Genomic DNA, 24,108 nt, shown 5'->3' on the forward strand with positions numbered 1-24,108 from the left:
TGAGTTTAATTCCTCCAGGCTAATGAGCTATAAATCAGTCTCTGCAGGCTGTCTGAGTATTATCAGTACATCATCTCTCGCCACACCTCCCTCTGATCAACTCTCTGCCTCTCCACGCTCTGAAATCTCACCTGGTCAATGACATAAATGGTAACATACGTTCTCTCGTGCATTTGTGTGTCTATACAGTAAAAACCACCTATTTTTGCATGCTGATTCACTACAACCCCAAGCAGTTTGGATTAGTGTGCTGATCAATGCCAGATGCTCAATTTCTGTCAAGGCTTGGGGAAAAAGCAAATTGATTGCATGTTTAAACTGTCAAATACGAGCGATTTATCTTCCTTTTTCAATCAACTCAGGAAGTACAGATAAGTTCACTTGGTCACAATGCCCACTTTTGGCGGGCAAATTAATTCACCTCCCCTGCAAATGCACAATTTGTCGCTTTGTGTTGTGCAGCTAATTGGCTGAGTCAACTCTTGATTAAAGGAACTCTTCTTCTCTTTTTCAGTCTCTCCTCTTTACTTTTGTTGTTCACCCAGAATTGAATGCGACCGGGTGATCACTGACCCCATGGAGTGTGTTGTTGTCGGAATGATTAGTGTGCCCTAGATCCGATGTCTTCCTAAATTTTAGGTCTGATGAATCAGTCATGAAATGGCAAGCAGGTTTCTTTATACAGATGGAGAGATTATGCATCATTTGTTAGGTATAATTCGATCATTTGTTAAATTCCAAAGTGCATATTGTTAGTTGTTGAATTAGAGATGCATCAATCATAAAACTGCAAATTTGTTTTATGTGTCGAGGAGAACGGGCCAAATTTCCTTCCTCAGGCTATAAGAAAGCTTAAAGAGACTGTTTAGCAGAAATACAATTTTGTTAAAGAGTTATTTTGGAATGGCATTCCAGACTATGGATTTCTTTCTTTTGTGGAATATGAAGATACAGATTTCCAGTCACTGGTTTTGATTCAATTCTGATTTTGGTTTGATTCATTTGATTGATTTTGGTCCTTTATTTATGTATCCAAGAGATCCGACCCAGAAGAGTTGTTTGTTCATGAATCAAACTTTTATATTTTTGATTCATTAAAAAGGAAGGATGTAACAATTAACCACGATCTAGTTAAAAATCTATTTAAATATGTGACTATTCAAATCGGTTGAGATGCCGAGCAAATTGCGATACAATTGGATCAGGAGTTAATATGAATGTATCTCTGAAGGGAACTATCTTTAGTGTATATGGTATTTTCTTTACATCTCACCTCTGAACAATGCATATTATGGTAGTGTTCATAAGCACAGCTTTGCTTTGTTTACAGCGGTAACCTAGGAAACACTGTAATATTGTTGTTTATAAGCTCCAGCTGCTGTTGGACAGTGAATCTACACCTCATTCAGCTTGTCTACTTTTCCGTTCAGATACATTTTATGAAGTTTAGTTTCACAAAACTAAAGTCAGACCATTCTGATTTTGCTTCAGATCTCAAATTATACAGTCTAAATTAGATTAAAAACTACTCACGCTGCATGTATGCTGCATCTTTATTTGGATCATTATTAAAATCCAGTGTTGCCTCTAATTTTAAATGGAAAGAGCACAGACAAAGCCTTAGTTTGTTCATATTAAGAGATTTATATGGAGTCAGTTTAACGCCGTATATACAGTATAAGCAAAAAAAAAATACGCTTTGCAAAAGAAAATAAAGTTTGCAAACGAAAATTAAAGTATTGAGGAAAATAATTTTTTTTTTAGCAAATAAAAATTAAGAATTGCCAAACATAAAAGAAACAGCACGAAAGCAATGATTTTGCAATGCATATTTTCCATGGTCATATCTATTAATTTATTTGCAAATCTGCTTTTATTTTGTGTGTCAGTCTAGTTTGAGCCTGCGATACCATTTTTCATTTGCGCTTCACTTTTCTGCATGTCTCTCTTTGTGGCACTGTTTTGACGTGAGGGCGGAGTCAATGGACGGGGGCGTGTACAACATGCCTTCCTGGAAGTGACGTCATCGGCCCGAGACGCAGCTCACTGATCCAGTTCCTGTCATGATGAGCAGTCTTTCGAGTGGATCGTTTCTTTTTATTTAATAGCATTAAAACATTCATGTTTTCGTTTTATTTACTTTTATTAACAGATGTATTTGTATTAGCAGTATTTGCTCAAGTTAAACAAGTTGTTAACATGAACATCTGCTGTTTATTTCTCTCGATGTGCACACTTTTATAGCATTAAAATATGTATTGTTTCATTTGGCTAACTGCAAGTGTTTGTTTAAAATTTCTTAACTTGCTTTCGCGCGGTTTCAATTATGTTTTGAAATTCAAATTTGGTTGTATTTTTATCCCAAAGGCATTGCTTAAATATATTTACATTTTGTAATAAACCATTGCACAGCCATCTGGGAGGCTGGTTGAAACAAAAATCCCTACCTTTATATACATGTATGAAAATCAAAGCTTTAGACTTGAATGTTGACAAACTGCATCGGTAAAGAGCTGCAATTTCTGTCATCTAATGTTCCCTCGTTATTCCGAAAGATAATTCCCACCTACACAATGCTAAACAAATTAAAGAGTAGCTGAATGAATTCCCAGATGAAGTTAAATGCTTTGTGCTTTTCACCATCAGTGGAGCTGTCATGGAAACACAAGAAAGATATTCTTAAGATGAAGGGTTTGTCCTACTCCTTGATTTAAATATACAGCTTGCTGTTTCCATAATTTTTTCCACCCCCTGTAGGTAAGCATATCCCTTTAAAAAAAGAAAAGAAAAAAACAAGCACTGTTGAGAATGTGTTTATGAACTGCAGAGGTTTCATAAATCCATCCGTCATGATAGACAGCTGGAAGTGAAGAGCGCAGATTTAATTTGATGGTTGACTGCCCCCCTTTAAACTTTCAAGGAATTATTTCTATAGGACCCTTTAATTTATGCCACCCAAATTAATAAATAAATGTGTATATATACACACACACACACACACACACACACATATATATATATATATATTACCCACAATACAAACAACAAACAATTTGGAACACAAATTGAGAGGTTTTTTAAATTGTCCAAGCTGCTCTTTTTCCATACAATGAACATGAATAGGATTTTGTGTATAAGAGCTGTGAAAAGTCCAAATATGACAAAACTATACACTATACACTATACAATTATCATGTTTTATGAAGCCATATCGAAGCTTTTTGCAGAGAAATAGATTTTGTCTTAAATGTTGCTTCCTTATCCTTGTAACAGAGAAGGATTCACTAACTTCAAATAATGCAGTTTTCATGCTGCTCGACCACTCGACTGAAAAGTTCTCATTTCAGCACCATGGACAGGTCCTCCTACATATACTAATGTTGCCTCTTCAACACTACATGACTATCAGTAACTTTTAACATGTGGGTAATGTATCATTCTTAATGTACTATTATGCTGTGTTTAATCTTTATTTCTTTGCTTTTTTTATGCATCTGATGTTGTAGATCACAATATTTCCCTCTATTGCACACATTTTTGTGTTCCATCTTCTTCGAGCTGTATATTATAATTTTTCCACGAAAATCCACTGTGAGCTTTATTCTGACAGATCATAGGAAGCCATTACCATGTAGGGTGGAGAAATTCCTACCCCCTTCATGTTAAAGAGTGTTGTGTAAAATTGAGCTTGACATGAAAGCGGCACAGACGCCCTTACACGGTACCCAAACCAAAAATATCAAGAGAAATGCATGCAAACTAGGTTTATTTTGATTAATGTTTAATTGCTGAAGGTAATTAAACCGAAGGTAGATATTTGATGGAGTTTAATCATTTAACCGCAAGGGCAGTGTTCTCATAATTCAGTAAATCATGTGAAATTGAGGTCTGAATATGAACATATGCCTTATGAATATCTAAATGATCTCCACCCTCAGTCATTCCGATGTATAGTTGGTTCCTCTAGAGTCAATCAGCTCTGCAATTTCATGTAGGTCATGTTTAGCACCACTAGCGAGGCAGGCATACTGAGTTCATGTCCTTTTGTACATTATTTCTGAGTGGATTTAGACAGAGGCCAGTTCCCTGAGCTCTTTGTGCCCAGGGCTGTTGAGTGCTCTGGGATCGTGTTTTTGGAGCAGGGCAGGAGGAGGTGAAGTCACCTGCTTGGCAGCTCATCCGTTTGTGAGCCTGGTGACAAGGCTCTGATTTGGCTTGACATCTGTGGCGTAGCAGGTGAAGGAAAGACTTGAATTCGGCTGCAAACTGCTTCTGGCAGGAGGATGGCAGGGCATTTCAGCCAAGTACTCTCAGGCTCTTTCATGGACACATATGGGTCTGTGTATACACCTGATTAAAATATCACCATCCCTGTCGACATACAGTATCCTGAAAATAATGAGCATACAGTTCTTCCTATGTAACTCCAGAACTAACATGAAATCCGGCATTTGTTTTCTTGCATCCTCATTCAGCGCATGTACATATAGACGATCCGCGAGAGCAGAACTCACTGTGGGGAGGACTTAATAATGCAGAATCTCTTTAAAGAGCTTGGCTGTTTATTAGCGGGCATGCTGTCAAGGGGTGGGGGCTTATGGAGTTGGATCAGGCCATACAGATAAACATTTGCACAGTTATTACATCATTCTTATCACTCAGAAGGAGCACAGGATTGCCCGAAGGCCATGCCAAATTCTAGTTTAAACAAAAATTGTTTGTGTTGTGACATGTTGCATTATATTGGCCAAATAAATCTTGTCTGTTGTGCAAATACAGTATTGTAGATCAAGTTTTAATTGCTTGCAAAGGATAAACAAAGCTATTTAAAGAAGTAGTTCACCCAAAAATGAGAATATATTTACCCTCAGGCCATCCAAGACATTGATTAGTGTGTTTGTTCATCCAAACAGATTTGGAGAAATTTAGCATTACATCACTTGCTCACTTGCTCGTCAGAATGAGAGTCCAAAAAGCTGACAAAAACATGACATAATTCAAAACATGACTTTAGTCCATCGATTGACAATCGTGTGAAGCAAAAACCTGTGTTTATAGCTAATCAATCAAGTCATGTTTGACTTTAACTGTTTTTTTTTTCAGCCAAATTACCAGCTCATAATCCTTAATAATGCTTCCTCTAATGAAAAAGCCCATTCTCTGTTTTACTCTCATATCAAAATCCACCAACATATTTGTTAAGAAAATGTTTAGAATATTTGTACTGTAAACAGTGCTTGATCTGTGCAAAATTTACTCTACTGACTCAACTTTTTTCCCTGAAAAAAATCAATATTATAGATATAAGTTGTAAAAATCAATTTTACCCATTTTCTACAGAGGATCCATTATTGAACAAATGATGTAATGCTAAGTTTCTCGAAATCTGTTCCGATGAAGAAACTCATCTACATCTTGGATGGCCTGAGGCTAAGTAAATTTTTAGTAACATTTAATTTTTGGGTGAGTTATTCCTTTAATGAGAAGATTTTTGGGTTTTATTTTGAATTTGCAGAGTTAAAAAGTTTTTATAGACTTCCAGAGTCAATTTCTGAAACCAAAAGTCAGAGAGAAGTCTTAAGAAGGGGCAAAGAAAAAACAATGGACTCAGAAATGTGAGTGTGAGAAATAAAGATCTTAATGGTTTTATGAGGCTGATGTTAAGGACAGCCGTAATTTGCTACTACAATTTAGTATAAGTTTAAAATTCTTCACCTCTACCTTTACTTGACATCAACTTCTTCCTAATCAATCAATTTTAGCTCTGTCTAATTATACTTCAATGAATCCCCCATCTATTGGATTGCCAGGAGAGAATATGGGTATGTACCCTTATGAATTTCTGAAATTAAATATAGGGAAGCTGGAATAACAAATTTGATCTGTGGCACACAATTTTCATTTTAGAGATCACCACTGTGCTTCTTCAAGGCAGCAAAATGGGTTTCCAGTGCTGAGGGACTTGTCTGAGCCGAATTAGAATTCCTAGACTCAAACGCATCTTATCAGTTTTTGTCGGGGAACTGATTGCATTAAATGTTATAATGATTCACAGATGGCCCCTCTCATTTCTCTCTAGAACAGCCCAGACCTTGCAAAGTTAGGATTGTCTTCATGGTTTTGGATTTAAGGTTGATTTTATGGCTGGTAAGCATGCATTTTTAACATGCATTTTCTATGTTATGATACATATCTAATATATTCATCATGATGTGATACAGAGCCATATTTTTTGATATATCACAAAGTATCATATTCACATCATACTGTATTTAATCTCAATTACCAGTCAAAAATAAAATAAAGTGGTCCCACTTTATATTAGGTGGCCTTAACTACTGTGTACTTACATAAAAAAATAAGTACAATGTACTTATTGTGTTCATATTGTATGAGGTGGGATGGGGTAAGGTTGGGGAGAGGGTTGGAGGTATGGGTAAGTTTAAGGGTAGGTTAAGGTGTAAAGTATGAGTCAACAGTGTAATTATAAATGTAATTACAAAAATTAAATACAGATGTAATTACTTGTAGTTTTTGTTTAAATATAAGTACAATGTAAAAACATTATTGTACACAATAAGTACATTGTACTAAATTATTTATTAAAATGTAAGTACATTGTAGTTAAGGCCACTTAATATAAAGTGGGTCCAATAAAGTCAAAAAGTTAATTTTACTTTTATAGTTTTACTTTTATTTTATTTAATGAAATTGCAGCTCATAATCTTAAAAAAAGTGTAAGCTAGTAAATTCATTACATACATGTAATATTATTGATAATTTTACCGAAAGAGTATTGCTTTGTTATCATTTAACTTATTACTACTATAGCTGTTTATCTGGCTTCATACATAATAATAATAATAATAATAATAATAATAATAATAATAATAATAATAATAATAATAATAATAATAAATTGGTTTATTTGTTTATTTCTTTTTCTTCTTCATTATTATTATTATTTTTTTCAATTTTGGCTGAAAAAAAGTGTTGATGATTATTCAAATAACTGCAGTTAATCTCATGATTTCTTACCCTACGAAACAGTAAAATTATAAAAATTTTAATTTCTGAATTTTAAATGTGAATTGGACTATTTCAAATTAAAATCATTGTTAAATCTCCAGTTAATATCTTAAGGGAACATGTTAACTTTTGGCATCTCTAAAAATAATTTTGTTTTATCTATAAACCCCTTCTGTAAGTCTATGAATGTACACATTAATAGATCAAAATATCTGCTCAAGGATCTCAACTCTTAACTCAAAAAAATTGTCATATCAATGTATGATTCTGCTTGTACAGTCCTAATTTGTTTTTAGTAGTCCTTTGGCTATCATTATAGACTAGTACCATGATTGATAAACTCTAGCATCAGCGTTAGTTCTAGATACAGTACAGGGAGTTCCATTCAAAGTAATGTGCTGATGGATGGGCTGAGCTAAAGATGTAATGGCCATTAACAGCTTCTATTCTCAGTTCCCAAGAGAGACAGGGATGGGGAAATGCTCCGGTATTTCTCACATGAGGTTCAATATTTGAGAAAAAGACACCATAAAGGGTCTTCTGAGAGATGAATCTGCTGCGAAAACTACTTCTTTCTCCATATCTGGCAGTAAGACAACTGGGAAGCAGGAGAGATGATTTGAGGAAAGAGCTCCTCTGGAATTGATTGCTTTCACTGATTTGTGGGGTAACAGGCTGGTGGCACTGCTGTCTACACAGCTTCTGCAGTTAAGCATCACAGTCCAGTTGATATGACACTTCATCGTCCAGAGTGTGACCCTTAAGAGGGCACAGGTGAGATGGGCGATGTCCTCACTTGTCCTCTCATAACTCTGAAATGACACTCTCTCTTCTTTCATTTGAATACCACTTGCTTTTCACAGGAGAATAATTTAGGCAAAACTCTGAAAAATTGAATCTGGTCTTCTGAAGTCAGTGTAATTCTAATATATGAGTATGAGCTGACCTTCCCTACTTCAGCAAATGGGACATTGTAATCGTGACTGTTACTGAGACACGTTTTGACATCAGTGGATTCTTTAGATGAATATCTGAATATCTTAAGTGAACATCGGAGTTCAGTATATTATTCAGTGTGTGTTTGGAGGTTTATTTATAGACCTCATGGACTGGACACCAAAAAACACAGTCAACAATAAATAGTCCCACCCAGGTCATGTTTGTCTGTTCATGATGCACATATGTTTTGCTTTATATTTTTCAAAATATATTTCTTAAATATGACCCTCAACTTACTGTACTTTTTTTTTTTTTTTTTACTTTATATTTATTGATTTTAGGAATATCATTACTAATGAATAGTAAAGAGAAATGATTAAAGTCAAAGGCAGAAAATGCTGAATTTTTTGGATGCATCCTCTGGTTACTTTATCATTTTTGTTAGCTATTAGGTTTGCTCTTATTTGTCTTGCTCTGCATATTCACCATTTTTTTTATTTATTAATATTTCTGTATTGGCTGATTTGCATCCTGTTATTTTTAAATGCAGCTTCCAAAATATTATCAGTGATGGAAACGGTTGTGCTGCTTGATATTTTTGTCGAAACCCCTTAAAATTCTTTGATGAATAGAAAATTCAAAAGAACAGCATTCATTTAAAATATGTTATTTGTAAAAACGTCAAAATATTCACTGTCACTTCTGATCAATTGAATGCATCCTTGCAGAATAAAAGTATTAATAATAATAATACAAAATTGCTTTGCTACATGTATAAATCCTTAGAACTGAATTCCGAAATCATAACTACAATCAGAGAGGATAAAGATTTACAATAGATGCACCTAGTCTTCAAATGTGCCGGGCCGTGTTCTTGTGTCTCTTGAAATGCCCACACATGCTACCATGCTAGGGGGATTTTTAATGTGTTGAAACAGGACGTTGTGTCCCTGTCAGAGGAACAGGGCATGAGAGTGATGTGTGATGAGATGCTGCAGTCGTACTCCATTCCAGCTGAGTTGATGGATGGTGATAAATGCTTACGAGTTGATAAATGAGTAAGGATGGTGGTTATAGTTTGTAACAGCGAACAATACTGCACAGTGTAGGCTGCAGTGACCCTTCAATGTACTGTAACAAAAAAACGACCAGAGGCATGGAGACAAATTACTGTCCATCTCTGTTAGTAAAGACATAAAAAATGTTCAGGTCTGTGTTTGATTCATTCAGTGATGTAACTGTTTTCAATTGCCATGATAAAAATAAAATAAAATGCTCAAAATGAAAAATTAACACTTAAATATGAGTTAATATTGGATCATTTTATATAAAAATAAAAAATATATATATTTCTCAATTTATCACTGTACAATAATTTTACAATTTATTTTGTTTAATATATTTATTTAATAATCACAATAATAATATTAATAAAATAATTTAATAAAAACTCTCCTTATGATTACTGAAAGAGTTTTGAGTTGGTTTTTGTAAAAAAGTAACCCCTTGTATGAACACCTACATTTTTCAGGTTTTTCCCAAATTGTTCAGCCCTACAAGTATTTTACTGTCAGGAAAGTATTTGGATTTTATTGTGCATATGAAGAGTTCCAATTCAAAAGCCTCTTAAAGCCATCTTAGTCAAAAATGATAACAATACTGAGAGACTGCTCTCCATACATAGTATATGTTCATCAAGTACTTACACTTCAAATGAAAGTGACGTGACATTCAGCCAAGTATGGTGACCCATACTCGGAATTTGTGCTCTGCTTTTAACCCATCCAGAGTGCACACACACAGCAGTGAACACACACACACACCATGGACGCACACCCGGAGCAGTGGGCAGCAATTTATGCTGCCGTGCCCGGGGAGCAGTTGGGGGTTCAGTGCCTTGCTCAAGGGCACCAAAGTCATGGTATTGAGAGTAGAGAGAGCACTGTACATGCACTCCTCCCACCTACAATTCCTGTCAGCCCAAGACTCTTCAACTTGCGAGGCCGACTCTCTAACCATTAGGCCACGACTACCCCAATGCGCTAAATCCCAGTCTTAACCCATTCACAAGTATCAGTACTTACATAGAAATCAATGCATAGTAGCCAGAAGAAATGCTAATTTTATAGAAAAACATCAGTTGTACTTACAGACTTATGGATCTGGGTAAACCCTAACCCTAACTCTTGATATACACTTTCCTAGAAATCACACCAAGTACTCAAGAATGATTCATTCTTTTCAAATGACTTTTAAGCTATTCAAGTCTTCTGGTGAAAATTCCTGGATCTTGTAATAATTATCTCAGATGTCAGCAATGTCAGTTTATTTATATATTTGCAATATCGTACAGCTGTAGCTCTGAGGCAATAAGTTAGGAGCAGACAGGAGCAGACAGGAGCAGACACTCACACCCGCTGGAAATGTGGTCAGTCCCTGAAATATCTCACTTACTGTGAAGGACCAGTGCTGAGCTACACCACTAAACTTTTCCAATGATTAAAGAACAGCAGCTGAGTTCTTCCTTGTCTCACTGACACACTCACACACTCTGCCTTGAAGCTGAAGACTACTTCAACAATTTCCCGAAGGACAGGCCTTATTAACTGTGGCGGTGGACCCCTTTCCTGTTTGTTTCTGTGTCTGTGTGTGTGACTGGAGACTCTCTCAACTCTCTTGGCTACTTACTGTAGTAATGGCTTTTTTGTCTCCTCTTCGAAATCCTCCAGTGGCGGTTGGTGTTGTGTGAGGTCTTGTCATCCGCTTGTGAGAAATGTCATCGATGGCTTTCTGTGGAAATGTCACTCATGAAATTAGGTTTCATGCATGCATAGTCTGCTGATAGACGGTCCAATTTAGCATACTTTGCAGAATCGTAATTGAAATCTGTTGTTACATCCTTCGTGGCAGTTTACTGGTCAGTGTGGATGTGTGTCATCATGGGGTTATTTTCATAATAAAATTAGTGTTTGAAAATAAGCGATCAGCAGTGACACTCTCAGGTTCTTTAAGAACCTGACAAAAAGGTTTTCACTCAGTAAAATTAGCTAAAATTGGCCTAAAGTGATGTAGTGGGTTGGAATGCCATATTTCCAAAAGAACATGTTAAAGGCTTTTTAGGTATTTTATTTCTATCAGGATTGGTGGATCAAGAAAAATGGGAAACATAAAGCACATGAAAGACGTTCAAGAACTGAAAAACACAAACTGAAAGGACTAGGGTTTATAAAGACAAGGTAATTGGGGAAACACAGGTGCATGGAATAACCAATTAACAGGGACACAGAACATGTGGAGGGAACACACAACATAATGAGTATCCCTCCCAGAAGGTGGATCTTCGCACTGTAGGAGCAACATGGGGAGGGGAGTGGGTGGGACATAGGGAGGAGGCTCTGGCAACCGAGGTGGATGCAGATATCCGTGGTGGAGCCGGAGAGACTGAGAAGAAAGGTGGTGTTGGCTGGAGGAAGTAGCCCAAAGCATGGAGCGACGAGATGCAGCCAGAGGAGAGGAGTCCAGAGGCGGTGGCGAGTCGATGCCTAATCAAGGTGGAGCCGGAGGGATGAGGGAGCCCAGTGGTGCTGCTGGGTCTATGGGTGGAGGTAGAATCCAGGCCTCGTAGGGTTGGGGCAGAGGTGATGGAGACTCCGACCATGGGACACAATGGAAAGATAAACACTTGGGAAAAACGGAAACAAAATGGAGGGTACAAACAGGGGCACAGATGGGATTTTTTAACTGGGGGGGACCAAGCTGTCCAGCAGTCAAATTCTTTCAGTCCAGAAAAATCATCAGCTCAGTCATAGACGAGGTCTTTATTTTTTTTGTAACAATTCAAAAAAGCAAACTTTCTTATATTCTAGATTAATTGCATACAATCTGAAATATTTCAAAAAAAAATTTGTTTTAATTCTCATGGTTACGATTTACATCTTAAGAAAATAAAAAAATCAGTATCTCAAAAATTTTAATATTCTATTTTGAGGTTGATTAGTTTGGTAAATTTTGAGTATAAATACAGTGTACCTCCTGGGCTAGTTTGGAATATGCAACCACAATTATGGGAAAGACTACTGACTTGACAGTTGTCCAGAAGACGTTCATCAACACCCTCCACAAGGAGGGTCCACCTCAGAAGGTCATTGCTGAAAGGGCTGCTGTTCACAGAGTGCTGTATCAAAAGTGCTGTGGTAGGAAAAGGTGCACAAGCAACAGGCATGAGCACAGCCTTGGGAAGATAATCATGAAAAGCTGATTAAACAACTTGGGAGTGTCACAAGGAGTCGACTGAAGCTGGAGTCGAAAGCTGCAGCAGCAACGACTCGCTCCGAGCGGGGCTCGAACCCAGGTCTCTGGCATGGGAGGGGACTCTGGCATGTTTTTTTTTTTTTGGTAATCTGTGCATTGTTGTTTTGCCCTGGCAACCAAAAACACACTTCTTTTGTGACTTTTCGAGACGCTCTCGCTCTGATCAGTGAAAGTCTGTGCTGCTCAGCCTCGCTATACAGGAGTGCACGCTCTTCCGGCAGAAGTGCGTCAGGACCCATATAAGGAAATTCCGCTCCATCTAACGTCACAAAGAGCCATACTCGAAAAAAACTTTCCGAAACTTGTGACAAACCGGAAGGAGTATTTTGGGAACAAAAATACTCCTTCAAATGTGCAACTTAATTTTTGAAACTTTGTCCATGTTTAGCATGGGAATCCAACTCTTTAACAGTGTAAAAAAAACTCAGTATGCATGAAATAGCATTTCACCCCCCCCCCTTTAATCCTCTGTTTACCAATAGAACCTTTAATTGAGAAAGTGAGGGGGACGGATCTGGTTACTATGTATCTGGGGGGGTCATGTCCCCCCACCCCGTCCCTAGTGCCATCTGCACGCCTGGGTACAAACAGAAGTAACTGTTTTGGTCAGTTCTTCTGTCACAATACACAAGGAAGCCAGGCGGGAGGAGACAAGGAATTCATGAAATGAGAGTCTTTAATAATCCAAATAGGGGACATAGAGCACATGGAAGATGTTCAAGAACCAACAAACACAAACTGAAAGGACTAGGGCTTATCAAGATTAGATAGTTGGGGAAACAAAAATGCATGGAATAACTAATTAACAGGGACACGGAACACATGTGGAGGGAAAACAGAACATGAGTCCAGGGGTGTGACAGTAGTGTTTTGCAACCTTTTTTTCCAATACAATACAGTATTTAAAGGCCAACCCCACAATATTGGCAAAAAAGTATTTCCTCTGGTATTTCTGCTGTAGTTATTATTCTTTATTATTATTATTAATAGAAACTGGTGCTGATATATTAAACTAATTAAAAATGTATCTTGTGAAGAGTCAAGATTCTGCAGCTGGATTCATGAAACATCCTTAGGAAATATAATTCTTATTTTCTTATTATTTTCTAATTAAAGAAAATAAATTAATATTTTGTATTCCCAGAAAGTCTTCTTAAGAATATTATTTTTTGTTAAGATTATTCTTAAAACAAAACTTCTGAATAATTCAAATTCTTAAAAATAATCTTCTTAAAATGATAAATATGGTTAATAACTTATAGGCTAACCTCAGTGTCATGTGGAGGGTAAGGAGGAACTATAGACAGTAAAAGAAATGGACACAGCAACCCCATTGGAACTCAATTGAGACAAGTGAAGCCCATTTTTTGCGTTTTTTAGCACTTCCGTTTCTGACGCACAGACTCAAACGAAGCTTGACGACGTCAGCAACCTGTCTGACAGATGTAAATCTGCTAGTAGCTGTGCGTACAAACTGTCATCGTTAATCTTGCAGAGACGGTGAGCTAGCGCTGGGAGTTCTTTGTCGTTCTTTGTTGAGTGAGCAGGAGTAAGTATTCTGATTAATTATTGTGTATAGTATTTTTAAATGTAACGCCAGTACGCCATATTAAGTTAATTGCCTGAGAGCTTCTCCTCCTGTCTGTACGGTAATGCGACAGAGAGACGAGTGGTTATGACGCAATCGTTAGCCTATTTTTTACAAAAACTCTTTATACGGGGCCATAATGTAACATAGAAGGTAATGGAGCCCTTTATACATTGTCGTGTATCTTTAGAAATAAATAATGGACAAACGGAGTCTTTAAATGCCTCAACCCTAACCCTAACCCTAAATGCCTAAAGTTATTCGATGTCAAAGTGACGCCAAAATGAATGGGAGTCAATGGGAATGCTAACACAAGTGAAGTTCTGCTAAAAGATGGCAGCCCCCACCCGACTTCAACTTCCGGTCGAGTTCCTTGCCCCCTGGGAGGAACTCAAATCGCAGACAGGAAGTACAACACAGAGGGTTTATTACGGACAAAAAAGGGGGGGGGGGGCAAAACCCACGAGGGGGAAAACAATGACAAGGGCAGAGACTAAATACCTAAACAAGAATAGGTTGACAAGATAAACAAAGACTCTAAACACTAACTATAAACAAACACTCACAGTTATACAACGACTTCAAGGGGTGACAATGATACAATATATCACAAGCTAACATGAAGGAACACATATGTAGAAACACACATGAACCGACAAAAGACAGAGCACACTAGGGGATATAAATAGGAAAACTAATTAAGACACAACAGGTTGCACAGGTAAGGCAATCACAACAAAACTAGGATAACAAGGGGGCGGGGCAAGGGGACGAGACAACACAAGCACATGGCCCAAAGACAAGGCCATGTGCTTGTACACAAAACACAGGTCTGTCATGATCCTGCCTCAAGACTAGGGAAAAATCAAGGACACGAGGGCAGAATCATGACAGAACCCCTCCCTTCAGGAACGGCTTCCAGACGGGACATGACAGACTGGGACACAGACACAAACCAACAAAACATGACAAATAACAATAAAGGTAAACATGAAAACACTATGACAGGGTTAGGGTGACAAATAAAATAAAAAAAAAACACCACACACAACAAGGAAGGGGAGGAGGCGGGACAAGAACGTTCATGGGGGGAAGTCCAGGGTGGGTGGGGGCGGCAGGAGTCTTAGGAGGACAGGACGAAGGCTGACGACAAGGGATCCGGGCAGGTCTGGGTGGTGTAGGGTGGGGAGTGGTCTCTGGACAACATCAGAGGACATGACAGGAGAAAAATCACAGGACACTGGACAACATCTACTGGACACTGGACAACATCTACTGGACACATGACAACATCAGTGGAGACAGAAACTGGCTCAGGAACCGCGCTCACTGCGGCTGGCTCGGGATCAGCGCTCACTGTGGCTGGCTCGGGATCTCTGGGGACAGGGTCTGCGGACAAGACAGGGACTTCTAAAATATGAACTAGACGAGACAAATAATCAGACAGAGTCTTGACAGCAAGGACAACAGGCATCTCTTTACGAGCCGAGACAGATTGCAACACCGCTTCTGCTGCAGAGTCGGCCGCGGCTCTTTCCTCAGCCCTCTCGACTGCTGACTTGGACACGGTTCTCTCAGTCGCCAGTTCGGGGTCAAGGTTCACTGCTGCTGGCTCGGGGACACCAGCACTCACAGCTGCTGGCTCGGGGATGCCAGCGCTCATTGTTGCTGGCTCGGGGACGCCAGCGTTCACTGCTGCTGGCTCTGGGATGCCAGCGCTCACTGCTGCTGGCCCGGGAGGCCTCGCAGACTCAGGAGGAGTCAGAGACACAGGACCGGAAGACCCCTTCCTCCTCCTCCTCGGCCGTGGTGCAGAGGTCACAGCTGGGTCTGAGACTGGTTGGGGGAGTTCGGTCTCAGGCAGGGCAGATTCTGAGGCTGATGATTCCGAGGCAGCCTCCCACTCACCCTGGGACGATACCGGGAGGGTGACACTCCTCTTGTCAGTCGGGGACAACAACCAGCATTGCTGGCGGAACTCCAATTGACGCTGAAGATTGGAGGACCTCCTGTCTGCTGAGTTCTTGGCTGGTCGGTTCATTCTGTCATGTGGAGGGTAAGGAGGAACTCAAATCGCAGACAGGAAGTACACCACAGAGGGTTTATTACAGACAAAAAAGGGGAAAACAAAACCCATGAGGGGGAAAACAATGACAAGGGCAGAGACTAAATAACTAAACAAGACTGGGTTGACAAGATAAACAAAGACTCTAAACACTAACTACAAACAAACACTCATGGTTATACAACGACTTCTTCAAGGGGTGACAATGATACAATCTCTCACAAGCTAACATGAAGGAACACATATGTAGAAACACATGAACCGACAAAAGACAGAGCACACTAGGGGATATAAATAGGAAAACTAATTAAGACACAACAGGTGGCACAGGTAAGTCAATCACGACAAAACTAGAATTACAAGGAGGCGGGGCAAGGGGACGAGACAACACAAGTACATGGCCCAAAGACAAGGGTCATGGGTCTGTCATGATCCTGCCTCAAGACTAGGGAAAAATCAAGGACACAAGGGCAGAATCATGACACTCAGAATGGTAAAAACAATGTAATTCATTAATTGGCTTCTTTTTTTAATTAATTGTTATATTTAAGCATTACATCAACACTTGCTACATATAATACATATTAGGACTATATAGCGAAGTGCATGAGTTTTCCGTAGTGACACAATGCCACAATAATTCCATCTATTCCAGAATCTGAGATGTTTTACCAGTTTAATTGAACAGATTTTTTCTTTGGTCAGTATTGTACAATAGATGTTTGTGACTGAGCCAAATTTTTCAGCAAAGGCATGCAAATGAGCTTTTGCATCTCAGTAATGTTCTCAGAACAATACGCTAATGTCATTTTTCATGCAAATCTACTGCAGAACTTTATCCAGCCACTGGCTTTTTAATGCCATTGATGAACTTTCTGTGTGAAGTCAGCTGAAACTAAATAAAAAATTTGAGACCTTTTTGAAACGTTTTGGTCACATGGATGTTCATTGGAGAGACAGAAATCTCTCAGGATCCATTAAATTATCTTCATTTGTATTTGAAGATTAGTCAAAGTCTTATTGGTTTGGAGCAACTTGAGGGAATAAATGGTGAATACATGAATACAGCGTGAATTTATGAATTTTATTTTTAATCTACGATCTACAGGTTGCTCTTGCTCCAGTATTAGTGGCTCCCCCAAAAATTTGCAGAACATTTTCTCACCCTCAGGCTATCCAGGATGTAGATGAGTTTGTTTATTTATCAGAACAGTTTTAGAGAAATTTAGCATTACATCACTTCACCAATGGATCCTATGTAGGGAATAGGTGCCGTCAGAATGAGAGTCCAAACAGCTGATAAAAGTTTTATAATCCATAATGACGCTTTCTCCAGAGAAACAAAGTAATCTACAGTACATCTCGGATGGCATAATGGTAAGTAAATTTTCAGCTAATTTTTATTTTTGAGAGAACTGTTCCTTCAGGCATTACAGAAATCTGTAATCTTATTTGCTTTTTTGAATGCAGTTCTTAATGTAACTGAGGCTGATTCACACCATACATCAGAACAGGAGAATTAAGTGATTTTTACATTCTCTCTAGTTCTTCTCTCTTAAGATGGAATGTTCTGCAATTAAATTTTAAAGGTCCCGTTCTTCGTGATCCCATATTTTAAACTTTAGTTAGTGTGTAATGTTGTTGTTAGAGTATAAATAATATCTGTAAAATTCTAAAGCTCAAAGTTCAATACCAAACGAGACATTTTATTTAACAGAATTCGCCTAAAAAAACGACTCGTTTGAACTACATTCCTCTAGTTCCTGCAGTAATGACCTCACTAAAACTAACCTCCGCCCACATCAATACACAAACAGGGGGGGCGTTGTCTTCTTGCACTCCAACGGACAAGAGGAAGATTTGCGTTTGTGTTTGTCAACATGTCGTCGAAATGCTGTTATTTTCATCTCGGAGTCCAATAATCTTTGTTTGGCCTTCCCAGGGATGCTGTACTTGGAGGTTAATGGTTACAATTTATGTTTAACTCGGTTCCTGAAAATTATAATCCACATGTAAAACTATGTGCAGCACATTTTGCTGAGGACAGCTTTCTCAATTTCAATCAGTTTGATGCCGGATTCGTACAAAGATTATTCTTGAAAGATGGAGCAGTTCCCTCTTTGTCTGGAGAAGGTGTTGTTTATAAACAAAACAAATGGTATGTGTATTTTATTATTTAAATTGGTGCGTTTAACAGTTTCTGTAACTTATTACACAAAGGGCAATGCTGTTTACCTTTGTAAACTAAATGTTAGGGCTGTGCAAAAAAATCTAATGCGATTTTCATGCGCATCTCGTCAGTAAAAAAGCTGTGATTATAAGTACATCTCCAGCACATGCTCCTACCCACTTGTTTCTCAAAACTAGTCCAATCGCGTTTCCAGGAGGGTAGCCTGCACTCAGCTGCCTTCCAATCACAACACAGGAACCGCTGGCCCAATCAGAACTTGTTACGTATTTCTGAAGGAGGGACTTCATAGAACAAGGAAGTCATCAGCTTGTTTTTATGACAGTGAAAACAGCGGTATACAGATAGGTGAACTGTGTGAAAAATACTGTGTTTTTTTACAAGCGAAACATGAACACATGTTATATTGCACACTGTAAACACAATCAAAGCTTAAAAAAAGCACTAAAACGGGACCTTTAAGGAAGTCCTGACTGAAGTTTTACTGTGTTTGAAAGGAATTAAATAGTCAAACTTATTTTGGTTCACAAAGGAAGTGTAAGATAAGCAAAGCTGCTTACACACAAAGCTTAGAATTGGGCTATTGTTCACCTCCAAAAAACAAAAATACAGGAAAGCAGTGCAAGAAAAGGCGTTGATCTCATTGTTTTATCCTGTTCCTCTCTCCAGGCAAACATGTGCATCAAAATAAATCCTTTGCTGTTTGCGCCAAGGCTGGAAGCTCAAGACGTGGCCTTTTGTTGGCATTTGCTATCAGGTTTTTATAATCCATCATAAGGCCTGTATCTGTACCCTTGCCATCTCGCCATAATACATTCACTGACCATGTCGCACTGACCCAGGCAGAGAAGTCAACAAATGGATTCTCCATTATGCATGTTCCATTTATTAACAGTTTCTTCACTAGTTACTTCCCCACAGCCAAGAATACATGAATACTGAAATGCTTTTGACAGAGGCGTCGCTGGGTTTCAGTGAAGCGCTTTGAAAAGCCACCTCAAAGAGAAAGGATTGAATTCTTCATGTTGAGAGGGCTGGAAGGGCACAGCATTATGGGAAAAGTTCATAGCAGTGTCACCATATGCAAATACGGTTACTTTCAGTACTGTGATACTTGATAGACCTTGATAGAGCTGTTAGAACTGTATTTAACTGTTTATGAATCAGTCAGAGTGACTCCCTCTTATTTTACTCTTACTTTCATGTCAGTTATTTGTGTGCTCTGGGTAAAAATCTTCTTGATAGTTTGGATTAAAAGACTATGGCACTCTGGTCGCTTATGAGAGTGGAAGAATAGTTTCACTGTAGTCTAGTTAGCAATAAGGATCATTGCATTCATGAACTAACAGCTAAAGTAGGGATAACATCTAGTTTGGCCAGTGGTTAAGCATAATCTCATGCTGTGGGGTTTAATATGTATATAGATTCAAATGAACAACTGAAATGACTGAAGATCTGGACTAGCTCATGCTCTTCTCAAGACTTTTGCTCAGATACCAGAGCACAAACCCTCACCTCAGTTTTCTGTTTCAAACTTTCACATAGCATCTTTAGGTTATAACATTAACAATTCAAATCCAGATTTTGTTTATCAAAGATTTATTTAACAATTGTATTTACCCCCCCCCCCCCCCAAAAAAAAAATAATAATATGATAAATCCATCATTTTTGTGTCGTTTTTTTCCAATATGCAATAAATTCATTGAATCAAGCTCCAGGCCGTTCAGCGCTCATAAACCCACATATAGCAGTCTCACCTTGGTCAAATGTTCTGGAATTGTCCACTGGCTCTGATGTCTCTATAGTGGTTAAACATGAGATATAATTTGTTTTGGTAACTTTAACGGCCAGTCTTTGGTCTCAATAATCTATTTTTTTTCCAGAGCAAATTGTTTTGGCTGAGGGCAAAAGATCATGACGTTAAGTTTTATGTAAAGTTAATGCTGTATATCAGAGCGCTGCTTTTGTACTTTTGACTGTATTGTCTAGCAACTTTTATGATGGCTGTTTTTGTTGTTTATTATTGGAAAAATTATATTTTATATTCATAGTAGTACTTAGTATTAACTTAGTCAGATGCAGGTAATCACACTCGCTTAGTCAGTCTCTCTTATAATAATCTACATATAGTACAGAAAGCTTATAATACAGTGATACAATAAGCTTTCAACGAAGCAGCTCAACGTTACTTCATTATTTCGTTAAGTTTTCAAATTAGTAACGGATCTTGAGCTCAGCTGTCATACTGTCAAAATGAGATTTGAATCTGTGACGGAAGGAAGTATTTCTGCAAAAAAGGGTTTTTAAAGACACTCCGTTGATGTTTTTCTTCTACAGTATATTTACACACTCCTGCTGCCGAACTGTTGTATAAATGCAATGTCACACTCGTAGACATGAGATATTGCTGTATATCAGCAAGCTGTGATTACCTACATAAGTAATCACGGTGTGCCGATATACAGCTATATCTCATGTCTATGAGTGTGATATTGCTCAGGGCCTGGTTCCCCGATAACGCTCACTCTTAGCGCGCTAAGAAGACCTCGAAGGATATATCTTACCAAAGTTGTTTATGATCCTAAGTGTGTTCCCGAAAAAGTCCCTTAGAAAGCTTCTTAACACGCTGCCTCTTATGTCTGACGTTACAATGGCGCTGTTCCGATTGAGGGTGCTGAATTAGTTGGCATCGATTGCTCATGAATCGATTTTCCTCTTCACGCGAAGGTGCAATACAGCGTTAAGAAAGACAACACGTTCTATGCAAATGAAACATTCCTCAAATTATTACAGTAACATTTATTTTAACATATTTTAAGTTATCAGTAGAATATAGACTATGAATTAAATTATTAAATGGTCAGTAATATGTTCACACGATATGTTGTGACGGTTAGACGAACTGGGTATCCCTTGCTAATCATCCACCCTCCTTATCCAATTTTGCCACTTGTGCTGCTTCTTGACATGGGTTTAACGACTTTTAAAAATTATATAATACACTTTATATTAATGGTAAGGTACTTTACAATCAGATTTCATTGGCAAGCAGCTGCAGTTACTTATGTTTAATGCAGTATTGGTTGCCATTGGTTAATGTTTTCAATAAAAAGCAACCTATCTACAATGAACAGAGAGAGAGAGAGTTAGATACAGAATATGCTGGGGAAGCAACATAAAAAAGGGCACCAAGCTTCTTGTCAGAGAAACTTGAAGTTTTGCTGGACCTTGCCACCAGATCAGAGATCACACCCCTATGGTCCACTATAACCTGCACGTTTATGGCCGCATATCCCTTTCGCAATAAGTAGCCTGGGCCTAATCAATCACTGAAAAAAAAAAAAAAAACGTAGTGCTGCAAGCAGTTGGACTTCAGGGCTTAAAGCAAAATTCCGCCGCGTTAGCCTGGCAAGCGCTGGTCTAAGAAGGCCCAGCAGCTCCATAATGAGCTGTCTTGGGAGGTGAGTTTTTTTAATATAGTACGTCAGGCAAAATGTCAAAAGGGCTTAAGTTATGCCAAATAAAAAATTGACATGGACTAAACGGCTTCGCATTCGGCCACATAAAGTCAATTTCATAAATAGGCCTGTATCCATTGCGAACATATTTTATTTTGAGTCTTAAAACGTTCATAACATAAAATCATTGTTGAGCCACAACATTGTCAACATACTATAGTTTTTGACTTGTACTGCACTGTGCTGATTTCTAAAGACTGCTGCACAGTGGCGGTGACTATCGTCTTGATCTCAAACTATTATGCTAAATGCTAAGAGATAGCTTACTATGGTCTAGACCAACCTTAGTAAAGTGTGACTTACAGGAGATATACTAAGCGTACGAACGTGTCGGGAATCGTGCAATAAGGTTAAGAGAGAGGTTAAGGAATAGGTTAAGAACTATTTAGCGATAAGAAGGTTTTGTGGAACCGGGCCCAAGTTCTTTCTTTCTTTCTTTCTGAACATGACAATTTATTACAATTTAAAATTATGTATTTATGTACAGTATGTATGGTATTTATGTAAGTATGTGAAGTAGTGTAGAAGCATTTCATTACCAACAAGGATGACTTTGTGTATCAGAGGCATGAACACACCCTGCATTATGAATAATCTCATTACATCCATATTCAAATCAACCTGTGACTTCTGTGCAATATTGGTATGTCTCTCCAGGCTGCTTCTACTTCTCGAGGCTCTTATCTTTTCGTTATGTGAGCAGGACAGAATACCATACAGCATCCAGAGGCTGAGTTTATTATGAGTTTGAGGGCAAAAGCCAGATAATCTTATTGAAGTCATTGCACCCACTTGTCTCTGGTACATTTTGGTAGAAACTTTAGAGGTTCATTTCTCCAGATGTATTTTGATGTTCCTCTTTGACTAACTTGTTAAACTGTATTAGACTCAAAATTTGGAAAACTTGTAGTTTAGTTTGGGGGGTTATATATTTTTTTAGTGCTTTATTGTTCACCTTAGAAAAACGTGCCATGTGTTTTTATGATAATTAATAGTATATTCTGCCCTACTTATTCATTCTTAATGCAAGTTCATGAATTTTTTAGCTGTGTAAAGAGCCCTGTTTACGATAACAATGTGCTGCAAGTGTGAAGCAGCTGGTGTGATCTTATTACAATCTTGCCTACAGTAAATTTATGTAAATTTGAGCTTTATTACAGGTGGGAATTTTTATGAGGGATTGCCAACATCAGGGACTCATTCACAAGAGATTCTGTCTTGTGTACTGGAGACTGTTGCCATTTCTTCATTTCAGCTAACGGTATCATTCTGCTGTAACTGTATAAATATAAATGAATGTTTTGCTCATCCAGGAAAAAAGAGAGAGAGAGAGAGCGAAAAAAAAAACTCCTCAAAAAGTGAAAATGTGCAGTCATTTACTTAAGGAACTCTTTTTATTTATTTATTTATTTAATTTAATGTTTTTACCCCATTTGACCATTAAAATGAACTTTAATTTATGACATTAAATGCAGTCAGTCATATGAAGTAGTACTGAACATCATGCTCTTCCCTTTTAGCAAGCATGAGGGGCAATGGTAGACCATTATTACTTTTTCTTAAGCATTCTGATTACCATTAATATGGGAGTTCCCTTTCAGTCGGTCACTCTCGACACCACGTTGGTGACCGATGAATATGGGATATCACTTCGATAGACCAATCTACTTTGAGTGTAAACTAAATGAGCCAATGCACATTGGCTTGCAATTATTGCATCCAGGTGCCGCTGATCACTGTGTGAGTATAAGAAGGCAGCAGGTGCAATGCATTTCCAGTTTTTCGCTTCGGAACCGAGCGTTAGTATTGCTCTGCTCAACTGTGTCTGCTGTGAACTACGAGTTCAGCACGCTCTCGGGAGCTTCGTGTTTTGGCGAGACGGCACTTCAGCGGCGGTCGTTCCTGTGTCGAGTGGATTGCACACTTCAGGCAGCACTACCCCTGTCATGTTGCAAGCGGCCAATTCCCCTGTGCACCTCAGCACTAAAAGAGCATTCCCTAAAGAGCAAATTTCTCTAAAAGAGCTTCACGTGTGCGTCTTTGTAAAGACGACAGACCATCCTTATAAGGATGCTGTTTCACCCGTGCGTTTCTGGGTGTGGTCGTTACCTGGCAACGGGTGATGGTTACGACCACTGCCTCACGTGTCTGGGCGTTGAGCACGCTGAGGTGGCTTTCGTGGATGACTCATGTTCGAACTGCGGGAATATGACTATCTCGGAGCTGCGAACCAGGCTCCTTCATATGGCATTCCTCCTTTGGAGTCAGAAGGTTCTGAGGTCACTTTGTGCCGTTCACAATCCAGGCCTGCTCAGTCGTACAGCCGACAAGCTGTCTCGAGCAATGCCCCTGGGAGAATGGCGACTCCATCCCCTGATGGTCCAGCTGATTTGGAGGCGGTTCAGAGCTGCTCAGGTAGACCTGTTTGCTTCTCCAGAGACCTCTCACTGCCAGTTGTTCTACTCCCTG

At 38.6% G+C, this 24,108-nt stretch overlaps 1 protein-coding gene across 1 annotated transcript in view; it reads left to right on the top strand.

Annotated features, from left to right (window-relative positions):
* LOC127946186 (contactin-associated protein-like 2) overlaps positions 1-24,108 on the top strand; it is a 361,215-nt gene that overhangs the window by 46,853 nt on the left and 290,254 nt on the right. The gene's annotated exons all lie outside the window — the stretch shown is intronic.

The sequence above is a fragment of the Carassius gibelio genome, chromosome A24, assembly GCF_023724105.1.
Source record: "Carassius gibelio isolate Cgi1373 ecotype wild population from Czech Republic chromosome A24, carGib1.2-hapl.c, whole genome shotgun sequence".
In the NCBI taxonomy this organism is placed as follows: domain Eukaryota; kingdom Metazoa; phylum Chordata; class Actinopteri; order Cypriniformes; family Cyprinidae; genus Carassius; species Carassius gibelio.